General features: G+C 45.4%; 1 pseudogene; it reads left to right on the top strand.

Annotated features, from left to right (window-relative positions):
* Nucleotides 1-3,288, top strand: part of LOC120936055 — a 46,138-nt pseudogene extending 42,850 nt beyond the window's left edge.
* The last annotated feature ends 12,595 nt before the right edge of the window (nucleotides 3,289-15,883 follow it).

Genomic DNA, 15,883 nt, shown 5'->3' with positions numbered 1-15,883 from the left:
GGCGGGATGTGATGGAATGACAGAGCTATGGGGGGATGTGATGGACAGCTGCGGGGGGGTGAAGTGATGGAAGTTGTAGTAAATGGAATGTCCACTCAGAACAGGTGTCTTTTCTGTGCTTTTATTACCCAGCCGGGTAAAAACGCTTAAACAGTAGAGTGAATAGATGGCGGAAATGATGAACAGATTCAGATGTATGTAGATGGGAAACAGTCCTGCTTCCAACAACACTTTACTTCGCCACTCCAGCTGGAATGGGTATAGCGCACCTGGACAGGCCTCTCTCACAAGCCTGGCAGCCAGAATGTAACTCGGAACTTGGGGCTAAGTCTCTGCCACAGACCCTCCCTATGGTTGAAGAACCAAGTGGTGCAGAATCACCAAGTTTTGGCACCCAAAAATGGTCCCTCTTTATTTTATAAATCCTGTCCTTGCACAGGCATTTCGGTATGAAAGCCCATTTGCAACAAATTGCCCTCAGAAGAGGAGTCCTAATCCAGTGTCAGCAATTTCACCCCATCAATGTACAATACCCAAGTGTAGCATTACTCCCGGAGGAGCTGCTGTTTTTTTTGGGTGGCACATTTACCTCATGGCTCTCCCAAATTCATAGGGGTGGATGATGCATATTGCATTTAGTAGAAGTAAAGGAATGTCCGCAACAGGTGTTCTTTGCTGTGCTCTTTATTACCCAGCCGGGCAAAAACAGTAAACTTGTCGTGAGGAAAGTAAAGTTGAAAAAGAGAAAAGGGCAGCAGATTCAGGCGTGATGATAGGGAAACAGTCCTGCTCCCAAACGTAACACTTCTCTGAGCCACTCCTTTGTGAGTGGGTTTAGCGTACCCGAACAGGCCTCTCTCACTGACCTGGCAGCCGGAGTGTCACTCGAACATTTGTAGGATAAAGTCCCTGCCACAGACCCTCCTTGGTGAACATCAAAAAGGTACCTCTGCCACAGGCCCTCTCTGGTTTGTGGTTACGGAGATGATCCTCCTTAAATGAGTTACGCCAAGATCTCCTTCCAACTTGTCGCCCAGGTACCGACTGACAGGTGATCAATCCCTCAGTGTCTGGCTACCTCGATTCCCGGTGGTTTGTGGAGGCCCTTTTGGACCGCCAGCCTCTCAATGGCGCTCCTCAGACGGACTCCCCACCGAACAGCAAATACAGCTTGGGATCCTCAAAGGTGGGAACCCAGTCGCTCGCTGGGTCCCTGTCGCTGTTCAGATGCTCCGGGCAAACATGGTCCTGGGAAACCACGCATGCCCCGGCCAGGTAGCCCATAACACCGGGGCGCCGTGATGTGGTCACCCTAAAGGTGGGTGCCACACTCGAAGTCCCAGAACCAATGGCGTTTTCCCCATAAATACCCCTCCCCATAATGCACAGCGAAGTCATACAGCAGCCCTCCTGATTGGCTGCTGGGAATGAGCACCCAAGCCTTGACTCCACTGCTGCCACCTGCAGCACCGGGGCTGGAAGAACACCCCAGTATAACAGAATAAGCCTGCAGCACAGCCAAGCTGAGGCCGAGACCCTATTTTACAACTAACAATCTGGATCAGAGTTTAACTACACTCTGATCTCCATCTAAATTTAACTAGCACCGGTACAATAAAGTACACAGGCGCTGCACAAGGTTTGGGATGGATTGATGCGTTTCCCTAGACGCATGGCCCATATCCTCCTACTCCTCCTTACTGCCAGCTAGACACAGTTTGTTTCAGTCCAAATGTAAATTCAGATGAATTTTTGGTTATTCCGAGATTCGGATGTATTTCTTTTAATGTTGCCATAAATGTTTCTACATGCCACTTACATGTATTTATTTTTTTGTCCCCCAGGAACAGAGCTAAATATTAAGGTGAACTTGCATGTTAAACTCGTATACAAGAACCGCTTCACTTCCATATGGATTTCCTAAAACTATCCTCAAAATGGACTTTGGTCTACTTCAGCATGTTATTACTGGGAGCCATTTCCTACGTTTTGTTTGCTTCTTTTCATATAGAAAGACAGTCGGTCACAGATGTTGAAATAAAACACAGGCCAAAGGTGACGACAGACTCTGTGACTGAGTTCTCGGTGACATCAAATCAACTGACTGTGACAAAGCCACCAACGCCAACTGAGATATTGGAGACCTTCAATAGGTCTCTGCTGACCATCCTCATTTGGACGTGGCCATTAGGTTATCAGTTTCCTCTAAATAGGTGTCCAAGAAATGAAAACTCTGGTTGTTTCTACACCTTGAACCGAAATGCGTACTCCATAGCAGACGCTGTTGTTATTAGTCATAGGGATGTATACAAGTCAGAAAAGCTTTTACCTCCAGAGCCAAGACCATCCAATCAATACTGGATCTGGTTTAGTGTGGAGTCTCCAACCAACTGCCCAAATTTAAAGCTCATGGACAACAAAATAAACCTCACCATGTCCTACCGACTTGATTCAGATATATCTGTTCCGAATGGAGCGCTAGAAAAAGTTGATGGAAAAATAAATTTTACAATCCCCCAAAAGTCAAAGTTGGTGGCCTGGGTGGTGAGCAACTGGAATACAAAGTACAGGAGAACCCAATATTAGTTAAAGAAATACATTCCAATCGACATCTATGGAAAAAACGGCTTGCCTCTTCCGCGGAACGAGAGTTTGCAAACTCTGGCCACATATAAGTTCTACCTCGCCTTTGAGAATTCCATACATGAGGATTACATCACGGAAAAGTTCTGGAAAAATTCACTGATGGCAGGAATTGTGCCCATCGTCATAGGTCCTCCACGTAAAAATTATGAGCGTTTTATTCCACCCGATGCTTTTATTCATGTTGACGACTTTTCATCTCCCCAAGAACTGGCTGAATATCTTCTGGGTTTGGATAAAGATGAGAAGAGATACCAAAAGTATTTTAGTTGGAGGTTCAGATATCGGCCAACGCTCTCCAAAACTGGTTTTCAATCAGTATACTGCAAAATATGTAGAGCATTGAAAGAGGCTCCTCCTTATAGGACAATACCAAGTATTGCTGAATGGTTCAAGTGAACTTATTGCATTCCTGTCTATCCAAAATCAAGTGTTGTAGCTAACAGATAACCAGATTCATGAAAGGGTCAGTTTATCATGGGCTAATGTTTTTTTACGAAGTGCGTCTAAAACCTTTTTTGGATGGTGTTGTGGGATTAGGTGGGTGAGGTACAGGGCTGGGACCATGGGCAGACTGACCATTTGGGCAATGCCCGAGGGCACCATGCCACTAGGGGGACCTATCAGGGTTGCCAGCCTTGGTAAAACCAGGGACAGTATGTAAAATGTTTTTTTTTTATCCCAAGATTATAGCTGCACCGCCTCCTCCAGTACCTTTTTGTGTGTGTGTGTGTGTGTGTATACTGTGTGACCCCATCATTTATTGCCTAGGGGCCCCATGAGTTGTCAGTCCCTGGCAGGGACAAGGGATGGGCAGGAGGAGGGGCAGCTGCCCTGGGCATAATGGTTAATTTCAGGGAAGGGGTTGCATAACTTGCCTCAGTCTCAGTGTGGCACTTCAGGGGAGTGAAGACAGTCTGTCCTTCCTCTCTCCCCTTGTCATGTGACTTATCATGACCGGATAGAGATGAAGGGGGAGCTGCTTTTCAGGTTTTTTTTCACAATCAAAGTTTATTAATGATAAAGTTGCAAAATACATCGTACAAGGTCGACGAAGGGCTTAGTCCCGATACATGTCGTCTTAGTTTGGTGGCAGCAACCATCTCCAGATTACAGCCAGTGTAGCATTCCCGTATGGCCCACTATACAGATTTCTTCAGATTCTTCGATCCAGAACGCCTGCATATCCATCTGGCTTCCCGCCCACTTGGCTTGTTATCAGCCATACCTCCGATCCTCCACCCTATCCCGCACCAGTATCCTGCGAGGCTAGCACCGCCCCCCCCCCCTACTCAGCGTCAGTGAGACGTCCTGTTTCGTCTGAGAGGAGCGCGCGCTGCGACTGCTTACAGAGCACGGGGTCTGACAGCGTTCTCCCTTCCACGGCTGACGGATCATCTGTTTACCTGCATGCCCCATACATCCCTGCGGGTTATGGTAAGAGAGCGGTACAGTACCCACGGCTGTTGTTGTAAGTTCATCACATGTGAGACTCTTTACCTGTGGGAGAGGTCTGCGCTGTGCAGGAACGCTTCAGTGATCTTTGCTCTGTGCTTATTGGTTTGGAGGATTACAAACAAGCGGAAAGCTCACACTGAACTTTGTATCTTTTGCATTATAGAGCTGGCAATCCGGAGACTGTTGCTCTTGAGACATACACAAGTTTTTAATAAATCTTTAATTTTATATGATTGTGGGACTCCTATAATCTCCTTTGTTGTAGCGCTACTTTGAAGGATTTTCAGATTTGTTTCTCTTTTTCACATCACTCCTGATGTGCACATCCTTTCAGCTGCCAATCAACGTGAATTTCCTTATACATTATACATTCATACCTTCTGGTTGTACATGCTTTCAGTTGTATATGTCATTTTTGAACTTAGAAACTTTGTCGCTGTCTTTGTTTTGTTTGTCATTAAAAAAGGAGGAGTGTAGCTTAATGGGTAGGGCAATAAAGTAGTATAACAGTCTAGGGAGTATCGTCATTTTCAGTATAGAGGCCCTACCAAACCAACTAAAGAGCTTGGGGGACCATCTTTGTAAGTCTTTAAGAATAGATTGTAAGAGGGGGAGAAATTTGCAGAGAAGATACCATCTATTGTTGGGGTCAGTTTTATTCCTAAGTATTTGAGGCTTTTTTGTTCCCATTTAAAATTATGGTTGCTTTTTAGCAAATCATATTCCTTGGCATCGAGGGTCAGATTGATTGCTTTGGACTTGCTATGATTTATTTTGAAATTGGAAATATATCCAAAGGAATTGAAAATGTTTAGGATGTTGGGCATTGATATGTGTGGTTTGGAGATGAAGAACAGCAGATCATCTGCGTAAGCAGCAAACTTAAATTCTCTATTGTGGACCTTGAAGCCTCTAACATCTTGTGAGATATTGATTGTTCTAATTAAAGGTTCCAGGGACAAGATGAACAGGAGCGGGGATAAGGGGCATCCTTGGCGGGTGCCGTTAGTGATCTCGATGGGTTCGGAGAAAGTGTTGTTTACTTTAACCAGAGCTTTTGGGTTGGTGTATAAAGCGCTTATCCAATTGAGCATGTTTCCCCCTAGTCCTATGTGTGAGCAAGTGGCCATCATATAGTCCCATGAGACTCTATCAAAGGCCTTCTCCGCATTGATGGACAGGAGAAGGCCCTTGGTTCCCGTTTGTTTGGCAAAATGGATCAAGCTCAAGGCTTTGGAGATGTTGTCTCCCGCTTCCCGACCAGGCATGAATCCCACCTGTTCAGGGCCTATCACTTGTGAAAGGAGTGGCTTCAGCCTGTTTGCGAGGATTTTTGCTAGGAGTTCAATGTCTACATTCAGTAGAGAGGTAGGCCTAAAATTGGCGCACTCAGTATGATCCTTATCTGGCTTGGGAATTACAGCAATGTGTGCTGTGAGTAGTGAAGTAGTCAGTTTGATCTGCAAGTATAGGGGGGGGGGGCAACTCATGTAAGGGTGGATGTGTGTGTGTGGGGGGGGAGGGACTCTGATGGGGATGCCAAATGTAAGGACGGGCTCTGACAGGGAAACCTTTTTTTTTTCAATATATTTTTATTGTCATTTTTAATTTAAAGCGGAGGTTCACCCATAGAGAAAACATAATCCACTTAGATGAATGCTCGTTTTGTCTAGGGGAATCGGCTAGTTGTTTTAAAATATGACCTGTACTTACCGTTTACGAGATGCATCTTCTCCGCCGCTTCCGGGTATGGGCTGCGGGACTGGGCGTTCCTTCTTGATTGACAGTCTTCCGAGAGGCTTCCGACGGTCGCATCCATCGCGTCACTATTTTCCGAAAGAAGCCGAACGTCGGTGCGCAGGCGCAGTATAGAGCCGCACCGACGTTCGGCTTCGAGTGACGCGATGGATGCGACCGTCGGAAGCCACTCGGAAGACTGTCAATCAAGAAGGAACGCCCGCTCCCGAAGACCCATACCCGGAAGCGACGGAGAAGATGCATCTCGAAAACGGGTAAGTACTGCTCATATTTTAAAACAACTAGCCGATTCCCCTAGACAAAACGAGCAGGAATCTAAGGGGAAAAGGTAAAAAAATAAATAAATGGGTGAACTCCCGCTTTAAACAAAGAAAGAAAAAAGGCATTACAATAGTAGATATTACACATTGTAGTACAGTATGCAAGAGATGATATAATACTTATCATCTAATACACAAATAAAAGTTAGTTAAGTACAATAAAAACAGCAGTCACTGTATAAAAATGGTAGAATATTTTCCCAGTATCAATTAGCAGATAAGGGTCGAAATTCCAACATCAAATGGAAAAATAAATTGAATAAAAATAAATAAATGAATAAAATATAGAATATAACCATCCCGTACATCCAATGTGGGATTCATAGTGTTTGGGAGCTAACTCCCATTATAACTCCCAACCAAGGAGTAAACAAGGTATTGGAGAAAATAAAGTAAACAGAATTATGTCATGTTTTTGCACCAGACGTTCCAAGGATCTCAATGGATCGTGTATTTATGAAGAGAACCCAAAGATGATGCTAAAATTCTTTCATTGGAATTATGTAAATTTTAGAGGTCGATAGCATCATCGGGAGATGGTGGGTTGGAATCTTTCCATTTTCTTGTAATCGATAATCTAGCTACAGTACTAAGAGTAGATGAGTTATCGTTCTACGAAGATTGAATGGAAACCGTTCTATTCCCAATGATAAAAGAGCCAAGGCTGAATCAGGTGCCACTCGTGTATGTGTTAAGTCAGATATTATATTGAAGATTCCTTCCCAGTAGGTGGTGAGCATAGGACAACTCCATAATACATGGAATATGTCCCCTTTAAGCTGGAGTTGGGCAAAGTCTCCAACAAGTGTCAGGGGTTCGGGAGTCAAATTTGGATACTATCACCGGAGTAAGATACCAACGTAAAGTGATTTTGGTTGATAATTTCCACAGTGAGGTGCAATGAGTAGCAGATTGATTGGCCTTAGGCCCCATACACACGGGAGAATTTATCCGCGAATACGGTCCAGCGGACCGTTTCCGCGGATAAATCCTCTCGAGGATTTCAGCAGATTTCTATGCGATGGCGTGTACACACCATCGCATTGAAATCCGCGCCGAAATCCTCTGGCGATGACGTGTCGCGCCGTCGCCGCGATTATGACGCGGCGACGTGCGCGACGCTGTCATATAAGGAATTCCACGCATGCGTCAATTCATTACGACGCATGCGGGGGATCCCTTCGGACGGATGGATTCGGTGAGTCTGTACAGACCAGCGGATCCATCCGTTGGGATGGATTCCAGCAGATGGATTTGTTGTGCATGTCAGCAAATATCCGATCTGCTGGAATCCATCCCAGGGGAGATTTATCCGCGGAAAAAGATCCGCTGGCGTGTACACACCATAGGATCTATCCGCAGAAACCCATTTGCTGGGATTTATCTGCGGATGGATTCTATGGTGTGTACGGGGCCTTACAGGCCATGTGCCACTGGTCATTCGTAAAAGAACATTGTAAATCTTTTTCCCAAAGAAGATGGGTGGTGGTTTTAGTAAAAATTAGCTTTTGTTGCATTAATTGATAGAATAAAGAAATGCCCTTTTTTTGTTGTGTTGGCGAAGAAAAATAGGTCCAAGCCGAAGCGTTAACTTGTTTGGGAATATGGGCAAGTTTATATAGACAATGTACTAATTGTGTATATTGGAAATTGTTGGTGTGAGGGAGGTCATATTCGGATTGGATAGATGGAAAGGTTTTGATGTAACCATTCGAATAAAGGTAATCCAGATACATTGGGCCAGATCCACAAAAACCCGGCGCAACGTAACTTTTTCAATTTAAGTTACACGGCCGGAAAATTTCTACCTAAGTGCCCGATCCACAAAGCACTTACCTAGAAATTTTCGGCTGTGTAACTTAAATCCGGCCGGCGCAAGGCGTTCCTAATCAAATGTGGCGAGTCCCATTTAAATTAGGCGCTCTCCCGCGCCGGCCGTACTGTTTCGTATTTTTCGCCATATAAGGCCCTGTACACACGACCGAACGTGTCCGCTGAAACTGGTCCGCTGAAGCATTGACCTTCCAGGGCCACGCATGTCGCCGCGTCATCGTCGCGGCGACGGCGCGGCCACGTCACCGCGTATCGTGTCCGCGCTGATTTCTGTCTGATGGTGTGTACAACCATCAGACAGAAATCTCGAGCGGACATGTCCGCTGAAAACGGTCCGGCGGACCGTTTTCAGCGGACAGTCCGCTCGTCTGTGCGGGGCCTAAGACGCACTTTTTCCCCCAAAAAATATGGTGGAAAATGTGTCTGCGTCTTATAGGTCGAATGTGCATCAGGCACTGCCCCCTGCCGCCACTGTCAGTGCCCCCACCACTGCCAGCAACTCCCCCCAGCTCAGTGTTGTGTTATGGGCTATGGAAAAAGCCCCCCACCCGCACAAATGCAGCCCCCGTCGGCCGGCTCGATATAGCGGCACTTGCAGGGGTGGACTGACACAAGCCCAGCGACGAGCGCCCTGTGATTGGCCGGGCGGCCGACATGGGCGTCTGTGATTGGTTCCGGCGGCGAATGTGGAGGCGGGGTTGGTCTGTGAGTGATCAACCTGCACGTGTGAGTACCGCTTCTCTGCCTGGCGTGCTGTGTCTCCTGAGGGCTCCCTCTGTCACTGTTAGCCCCTCTCCCATTACGGTATATCAGTCAGCCCACCTCTGTCTGCCGCTCTCCCACTCTGTCAGTCAGACCCCTTCTCTTTCAGCCCACCTCCCCCTCTGTCTGTTAGTGCCCCCTCTTTATCAGCCCCCCTTTTCTATGAGCCACCTACAGCGACATACCCACAGCAGGGCCAGGGTGCCAGCCAGCCACCCAGGGTGACCCATTCACACCAGCAAACCAGCCAGCCACACACAGGAGCCAGCCCGACATGTCCTGACACTTGCTGAAAGGGTAGAGCAGCCCGAGCGATGGCACAGGTAAGGCTGCAATATTGGCAATGGTCTGGCTGCATTTCTTTGGCAATGGTCTGGCTGCATTTCTTTGGCAATGGTCTGGCTGCATTTCATGGGCACTGGTAAATATTTTGGTACACCATTTGGTTAAGAATTTAATTTTTTTCTTGTTTTCCTCCTCTAAAACCTAGGTGCGTCTTATGGTCAGGTGCGTCTTATATGGCGAAAAATACGGTATTTGTACTATATTTTGTATGCTATAAAAATTGTTGCAATCCTTTTAAAGTGTTTGAGTTTGGCTTGATTAAGGGACTCATTAATGACAGGAATAGTACCACTGGATTGGCGCAGGGCCAATGTGGTGCCCATATTTAAAAAGGAACAAAGGGCCAGATTCACAAAGAATTGTCCTGGTGCAGCGTATCAGAGATGCGCTACGCTGCCGTATCTTACCTGGCGGAATTTCGAACCCAGGAAGATTTTGCGCCATAAGTTACGGCGGCGTAGTGTATTTCTCGGCGCGTATTTCAAATTGGGTGGGTAGGGGGCGTGATTCATTTAAATGAAGCGCGCCCCCGTGCCGATTGAAATGCGCATGCTCCGTTTCGAAATTTCCCGCCGTGCTTTGCGCGAAATGACGCGGGAATGACGGCCATACTTTAACATGGCAAGTCTATCTATACGCCACGAAATATCAGCTTTAACTATACGCCGGGGAAAGCCGACTAGCGACGACGTAAGAGAATGCGACGGCCGCGCGTACCTTCGTGGATCGATGGAAAAAGCTAATTAGCATACCCGACGCGGAAAACGACGCAAACTCCACCCAGCGGGCGCCAAAGTATTGCACCTATGATCCGAAGGCGTACGCCTGTCGGATCGAAGCCAGAAGCCGTTGTATCTTGGTTTGAGGATTCAAACTAAAGATACGACGCAGCAAATTTGAAAGTACGCCGGTGTATCAGTAGATACGCCGGCGTACTCTCACTGTGAATATGGCCCAAAGTCTTTTCCAAGTAACTATAGACCTGTTAGTTTAACTTCTATAGCTGGGAATATACTGGAGAGATTAACGAAGACCACATAGATGAGTTCTTGCTAGGGAAAAAAACAATTTAAGCAACAGACAGCATGGATTCATGAAAGACAGAAGTTGTAAGACAAACCTGATTTCTTTTTATGAAGAGGTAAGTAAAACCTTGGACTGAGGCGTGGTGGTGGACATGGTATACTTGGATTTTGCAAAAGCATTTGACACAGTTCCGCACACACGGCTCATGTGTAAGGTAAAGTCTACAGGATTGGATATATCAGTTTGTAAATGGATAGAAAACTGTCTGAAAGACAGAATTCAGAGAGTCGTGGTTAATGATTCATACTCTGAATGGTCGAAGGTTATCAGTAGTGTACCCCAAGGTTCAGTGTTGGGACCCTTACTTTTTAATATCTTTATAAATTATATTAGGTCTGAGTTCAAAAGTAACATTTCTGTCTTTGCAGATGACACCAAGCTATGCAGTGGAATAACATCTTTACAGGATGTCTCCTGTAAAGCAACCAACAATGCAATAGCTTAAAGGAACCAATTTAGAAGTCTCCAATTTACAAGTCAACCTCAATGCTCTGTATAATTGGGCGACTAAGTGGCAGATGAGGTTTAATGTTGATAAATGTAAAGTTATGCACTTAGGGGGGGTAAGAATATGCATGCATCATACATGCTAGGAGGAGTAGAACTGGGAGGATCCGTAGCGAAGGATCTGGGGGTTTTGGTAGATCATAAGCTCAGTAATGGCATTCAATGGCAAGCTGCGGTTTACAAAGCGAGCAAAGTCCTTTCTTGTATTAACTACTTCCCGACCCGCGTATTGTAAATGTACGTCCTCTTTTTAAACATGGATATCTCAGTAACGGCAGCAGCTGCTGCCACAACTGAGATATCCATGTTTTCAGCGGGCGGCCGTGTAAACGATAACGGCGGTCTCCGCGGCGGATTCGCCGCAAGATCACCGTTATCGGTGGCGGGAGAGGGCCCCCTCCCGCCGCTTTTCCGCGCCCTCCGCCGCTTACCGGAGCCGTCGGTAGCGGCGAGGGGAAACGATGCTGCCGCCTGGAGAGTGAGGACTTGAGTGAGGGCAAGATGGCCCCCACCCGTCCTCATAGCTCTGCTGGGCGGAAGTGAATGAATGAATGAAATGAATGAATGAATGAATGAATGAATGAAAAACTTATATAGCGCGGCACATGCGAACTGAATCGCCTCTCGTCAAAACGTCAGTCCCGCCCAGCCTCTTAACCAGTTCCCGACCCCCGCATGTAAATGTACGTCCACAATATGGCACGTACAGGCACATGGGCGTACATGTATGTCCTTGCCTTCTAGCGGGTGGGGGGTCCGATCGGTACCCCCCCCCGCTACATGCGGCAGTCGGGTTCGCTCGGGGAGCGATCCGGGACGACGGCGCGGCTATTTGTTTATAGCCGCTCCGTCGCGATCGCTCCCCGGAGCTGAAGAACGGGGAGAGCCGTATGTAAACACGGCTTCCCCATGCTTCACTGTGGCGGCTGCATCGATCGAGTGATCCGTTTTATAGGGAGACTCGATCGATGACGTCAGTCCTACAGCCACACCCCCCTACAGTTGTAAACACACACTAGATGCACCCTAACTCCTACAGTGCCCCCTGTGGTTAACTCCCAAACTGCAACTGTCATTTTCACAATAAAGAATGCAATTTAAATGCATTTTTTGCTGTGAAAATGACAATGGTCCCAAAAATGTGTCAAAATTGTCCGAAGTGTCCGCCATAATGTCGCAGTCATGAAAAAAAACGCTGATCGCCGCCATTAGTAGTAAAAAAAAATAATTTATAAAAATGCAATAAAACTATCCCCTATTTTGTAAACGCTATAAATTTTGCGCAAACCAATCGATAAACGCTTATTGCGATTTTTTTTACTAAAAATAGGTTGAAGAATACGTATCGGCCTAAACTGAGGGAAAAAAATGTTTTTATATATGTTTTTGGGGGATATTTATTATAACAAAAAGTAAAAAATATAGAATTTTTTTCAAAATTGTCGCTTTATTTTTGTTTATAGCGCAAAAAATAAAAACCGCAGAGGTGATCAAATACCACCAAAAGAAAGCTCTATTTGTGGTGGAAAAAAGGACGCCAATTTTGTTTGGGGGCCACGTCGCATGACCGCGCAATTGTCTGTTAAAGCGATGCAGTCCCGAACTGTAAAAACACCTTGGGTCTTTAGGCAGCATTTTGGTCCGGGGCTTAAGTGGTTAAAGAGACAATTTTTTTTTTGTCATTTTTTTAAATGACAAATTTTCCTTTTTTTTTTTTTTTTGCATTTAAGCCTAAATATGAGATCTGAGGTCTTTTTGACCCCAGATCTCATATTTAAGAGGACCTGTCATGCTTTTTTCTATTACAAGGGATGTTTACATTCCTTGTAATAGGAATAAAAGTGATCATTTTTTTTTTTTATATTTTAGTGTAAAAAATAATAAAATCAATAAAATTAAATAAGAAAACAAAAACATTTTTTTTTAAAGCGCCCCGTCCTGACGAGCTCGCGCGCAGAAGCGAACGCATACGCGAGTAGCGCCTGCATATGAAAACGGTGTTCAAATTACACAAGTGAGGTATTGCCGCGATCGTTAGAGCGAGAGCAATAATTATAGCCCTAGAGCTACTCTGTAGCTCAAAAAATGCAACTTATAGAATTTTTTAAACGTCGCCTATCTAGATTTTTAAGGGTAAAAGTTTGACGCCATGCCACGAGCGGGCGCAATTTTAAAGTGTGACATGTTGGGTATCATTTTACTCGGCGTAACATTATCTTTCACAATATATAAAAAAATTGGGCCAAATTTATTGTTGTCTTATTTTTTAATTCAAAAAAGTGAATTTTTTCCAAAAAAAGTGCGCTTGTAAGACTGCTGCGCAAATACGGTGTGACAAAAAGTATTGCGATGACCGCCATTTTATTCTCTAGGGTGTTAGAAAAAAAAATATATAATGTTTGGGGGTTTTAAGTAATTTTCTAGCAGAAAAAACTGTTTTAGTCTTGCAAACACCAAATCTGAAAAACACATAAGGTCTTTAAGTGGTTAAGCGAGGTATGGACTCCAGAGAGATATTATTTTGCCCCCCCTGTACAAATCATTAGTAAGACCTTATCTAAAATATGCAGTTCAGTTTTGGGCTCCAGTTCTCAAGACGGATATTGGGGAACTGGATAAAGTACAGAGAAGGGCAACCAAACTGATAAGAGGCATGGAGGAGCTGAGCTATGAGGAAAGATTAGAGGAACTGAATTTATTCACTCTTAAGAGGAGATTAAGGGGGGATATGATCGACATGTACATAAGCGGTCCATATAGTGAACTTGGTGTTGAGTTATTCACTTTACGGTCAACATTGAGGACAAGGGGGCACTCTTTACGTCTAGAGGAAAAGAGATTTCACCTCCAAATACGGAAAGGTTTTTTTCACGGTAAGAGCTGTGAAAATGTGGAACAGACTCCCTCCAGAGGTGGTTCTGACCAGCTCAGTAGATTGCTTTAAGAAAGGCCTGGATACTTTCCTAAATGTACATAATATAACTGGGTTAGGGATGAGCTTTGTGTTTGACTCGAACGTATGTTCGACCCGAACATTGTCTGTTCATACGTTAGACGAATTTCGAACAAAATAACAAATTCGAGTGACGGCCCATAATTCACTGCGGCATTGCGTGCTGATGATTGGTCAAGCATGCACCATGACCCTGCATGCTTGGCCAATCACAGCGTGCAAAAAACGAAGAACCATAATTGGCCAAAGTCAGGGTGGCTTTGGCCAATTATGGCTCAGGGGGTTTGAGTACACGCCCCACGCTATATAAGGCCGCCTGCAAGGCGGCCGCGTGTAGTGTGTTCCGGCTTTGTTAACCACTTGCCGACCGCGCACCGCCGAAATACGTCCACAAGGTGGCTCTCCTAGGCGAGACCACGTAAATGGACGTCCTGCCTATTAGCCGCCACTAGGGGCGCACGCGCGCCGCCGGAGGCGCGCGCGCGCTCCCCCCGCTCGCCCCCGACTCCCGTGCGTGTGCCCGGCGGGCGCGATCGCCGCCGGGCACACGCGATCGCTCGGTACAGAGCGGGGAACGGGAGCTGTGTGTGTAAACACACAGCTCTCGTTCCTGTCAGCAGGGGAAATGCTGATTTTCTGTTCATACAATGTATGAACAGAAAATCAGTGTTTCCCCTAGTGAGGCCACCCCCCCCCCCCACAGTAAGAACACACCCAGGCATACTTAACCCCTTCCCCGCCCCCTAGTGTTAACCCCTTCACTGCCAGTGGCATTTTTATAGTAATCTAATGCATTTTTATAGCACTGATCGCTATAAAAATGCCAATGGTCCCAAAAATGTGTCAAAAATGTCCGAAGTGTCCGCCATAATGTCGCAATACCGAAAAAAAAAATCGCTGATCGCCGCCATTACTAGTAAAAAAAATATTAATAAAAATGCCATAAAAATACCCCCTATTTTGTAAACGCTATAACTTTTGCGCAAACCAATCAATAAACGCTTATTGCGATTTTTTTTTACGAAAAATATGTAGAAGAATACGTATCGGCCTAAACTGAGGAAAAAAAATGTTTTTCTATATATTTTTGGGGGATATTTATTACAGCAAAAAGTAAAAAATATTCATTTTTTTCAAAATTGTCGTTCTATTTTTGTTTATAGCGCAAAAAATAAAAAACGCAGAGGTGATCAAATACCACCAAAAGAAAGCTCTATTTGTGGGAAAAAAAGGACGCCAATTTTGTTTGGGAGCCACGTCGCACGACCGCGCAATTGTCTGTTAAAGCGACGCAGTCCCGAATCGCAAAAAGTACTCTGGTCTTTGGGCAGCAATATGGTCCGGGGGGTAAGTGGTTAAAGAGAAGTCAGTCAGACAGAGAGAGAGATAGAGAGAGACACACTGGGGCTCATTTACTATGCTCAGTGCGCTGCGCTGGTTCATGCGTTAATTAGTACTCCGGGTGAAGCCTTAATTAGGCGCATGAACCAGCGTAGCAGCCGGCGCATTGAAAGTAATATGTAAAGCCGCGCCAATCTCCCTATAGAAGTCTATGGGAGAAATCAAAAGTGTTATTATTAAAGGCTAATCTGCAAGTTTTGTCCTAAAAAGTGTTTGGGGACCTCAGTCCTGCCCCAGGGGACATGTATCAATGTTTTTTTTATTTTTTAAAACGGCCGTTTTTTCGGGAGCAGTGAAATTAATAATTCTTAAAGTGAAACAATAAAAGTGAAATATTCCTTTAAATTTCGTACCTAGGGGGGGGTGTAATGTCAGCATGTGAAATAGCGCATTTTTCCCGCACTTAGAACTGCCCCTGCACAAAGTGACATTCAGAAGGAAAAAAAGCCATTTAAAATTCACACGCGGCTATAATGAATTGTCGGCTCTGACAATTCTGACAGGATTAATTCATAAAACAAAAAAAAAAATGTGTAGGGGTTCCCCCAAATTAAATTACCAGGCCCTTCAGGTCTGATATGGATATTAAGGGGAACCCCGCCGTAAAAAAAAAAAAAAAAAAAAAAAAAAGACGTGCGGTTCCCGGCAAATATCCATACCAGGCCCTTCAGGTCTGGTGTGGATTTTAAGGGGAACTCCACCCCAAATTTAAAAAAAAATGGCGTGGAGTCCCCCTAAAAATCCACACCAGACCCTTATCCGAGCACGTTAACCTGGCCGGCCGCAGAAAAGAGGGGGGGACAGAGTGCGCCCCCCC

Source organism: Rana temporaria, chromosome 4, assembly GCF_905171775.1.
Source record: "Rana temporaria chromosome 4, aRanTem1.1, whole genome shotgun sequence".
In the NCBI taxonomy this organism is placed as follows: Eukaryota; Metazoa; Chordata; class Amphibia; order Anura; family Ranidae; genus Rana; species Rana temporaria.
This window is presented reverse-complemented; position numbering and strand designations above follow the sequence as displayed.